Source organism: Bidens hawaiensis, unplaced genomic scaffold, assembly GCF_021521415.1.
Source record: "Bidens hawaiensis isolate Kalapana, Puna unplaced genomic scaffold, B.hawaiensis_p1.1 tig00011762_1, whole genome shotgun sequence".
NCBI classification, from domain to species: Eukaryota; Viridiplantae; Streptophyta; class Magnoliopsida; order Asterales; family Asteraceae; genus Bidens; species Bidens hawaiensis.
The window spans coordinates 219,082-221,874 of record NW_027491932.1 but is presented as its reverse complement, the minus strand read 5'-3'; positions in this window follow the sequence as shown (position 1 = coordinate 221,874).

Below are 2,793 nucleotides of genomic sequence, written 5' to 3'. Positions count from 1 at the left end.
TCATGGAAAACAAAAAGTAATGGAATAGATTGTGGCATTTTTGGTATGAGACACATGGATAAATATGATGGGAAGAGACCATGGGGGTGTAATCTCAAAAAGGAAGGCCCTATACAACAAATACAGCTAAAAGGTTTGAGGTCAAAGTATTTGTGCAAAATTCTCCTCTTGGATATATAAACCGAAACAGAAATACTCTTATCAAGAATGCACTGCTATTCCATGAAGATGACGACACTCGTTTAACCGGAGAAGAGTTGATTGATGAACTTAAGAAAAGGCAACAACAAATTTGAATGATTTCATGCTATGTACTTTAAGATACTTGTTATGATATGGACTTATGGAGATCTCTAGTCTTTTGTTATCAGTTTGTAATGCATTTTAAGATAATAGTTACATGTTGAATCAGTGTTTTAACACAAACATAAAAATTTTATTATTACCAAAACACACATATAAACACACCATCACAAACATACAAATTTTATTACTACTAATCTCTGAGTGACATAAGAAACTTCAACTTCAATTCCATTGAGCAATTCAGTTCAAGAATTGCCTTGCCCAGGAAGTTTTAATTCGTCAAGCTCTCTCTGTCCAACATCAACCATAAACAAAACAGCAAGATCTCGGATACAACTAGCGGGCATCCGAGTAAGAGCTTTTGTAATGAGATCCATGGCATCCAAGCTGTTGCTAGTCTTTACAAATTCTTCAGTAAGAGTTTCCCGACAAGCTTTATCTACCTCGATTTGAGCCTCAATTCGCCTTCTGAGGGCAGCCTTGTAGGATCTGGATGATGATGATGATGATGATGACGAGCAATCCATTATTAACAAAAAAAAATAATTTAAAATTATGTAGGTATATGAGTTTCACAAATGTGGTGTAGGTATATATAACCAAAATGCTCACAGACGAACAGTAACTGTAATAAAAAACCAAAAGGGTGTCCCACGCTTGGGAAACGCAACAATTTGTCTCATGTGTTTTTGTTTAATCTAGAGATTACTTGCATTTATATCACCTGTCAGAATTAATTGATCACACTTATACGTCAACTGTCAAAAATGCCGGGAAAAATATTATGGTAATGATAGCCTACATTAAAGTTAAGCTATATCTTACTAGATCTTACTATATCTTACTACAAATCAAACTTAACTACATTACGTTTGGTTATTCAATCACACTAACAGTTTCAGAAAGATATACTCAACATTAATTCTTCTGAGAACACCGTGAAGGCCATCGTGAAAAAAACGATGGATTTTCAGAAAGAGAAAGACGACACTTTGTTGAAGACAGTCGAAGAAATTAGGGCTAGACTCGCTTGGGAAAGAACAAACACCTTCCAATCCTGTTATAACCTCATGTTGTAGGAAGACGACATTGAGTTTCGAGCAATGGTTGCTGATTATCAGCAACAACAGTCTGAATGCTACGACTCAGTGTGTGAGACCCTGGTTAACACCATAACTATGGTGTCAACCAACATGAGTTTTAAGGAGATGGGGGTGGAGACTGTAGATAAGGCAGAGTGATGGTGATGTTAGCTTTGCTGGTCTTGGTTTTTTTTATGTATTGTAATTAATGGTACTTTTTGTATGACATCTTTTGATGAATGGTAAATATATATTATCTTAAAATGCTTTCTTAACATGTTTTATGTATTGTAATTAAGGGTACTTTTGTGATGTATCTTTTGATGAATGGTAAATATAGATTAATGGTTCTCATCTTTCTTTGTTAAAAATGCGTGTAATCAATTAGGTTAAAATATGTAATATAATTGTTCAAAAGAGTCTGTTACGCTTGCAACCCGCTACTGTACAAAGACATATATAAATATCCTAAAACGGTAATAAAAAGCATATGTACAACAACTCCTTTCTAAACCCTCCAATATATATATATATATATATATATACTTATATATCTAGTTTTGTTTTCAATAAAAACTCCTTTTTCACCATGGAAGAAAACTCATCGAGGACCACCACATCCAGTAACAGAAGCAATCGATCTCAGGTTTATTGTTTTTGTGGATTTGAAGCCATTCAAAGAACATCAAGCACCACCAAAAATCCAGGTCCGAGGTTCTACAATTGTGCATCTCAGGTTAGTGAAATTGCAAATAAAGTTGGAATTCATCTTTAGGTTACAATTGTTGACCATAAACCCTATATTTTTTTCAACTTTTAGGGCAAAAATGTGATTTCTTTATATGGTCTAATTGTGCTTCGTCAACAAGATCTGATGTGTGCACAAGATGTACAGACATAATTCCTATCTTGATAAGGGAAAATGTAGGTTCCCTGGACGGATCACACGAGATATCCCGATATACACAGCTGCGGAATCCCTGTGTAGATCGTTACGGACGTAGAATATAATCACACAAACACACGTACACACGATACGAACAAAACTCACGTTATATTGATAACTCGGATCGTGTTACTTACAGACTCACGTCAATAGACTCACACGTAACTGAACTCGATCAACCAAAGCACAAACTGACCAACTGATTAACCATTAACCGTAAACAGTTAAACTACTTAAATACATGACAACTTCGCCTCAGGCGAAGTTGTCTATAACTTCGCTCGTTGAACAAGTTCGCCTAGGCGAACTTGTCAACAACTTCGCTTGGTTAACAAGTTCGCTTAAGAGAACTTGTCAACAACTTCGCTGTTACACAAACAATTACATAAACAATATTACAGACTCGATTACAGACTTTATACATATGAACTACTGACATCTATGCACCAACAGACTCCC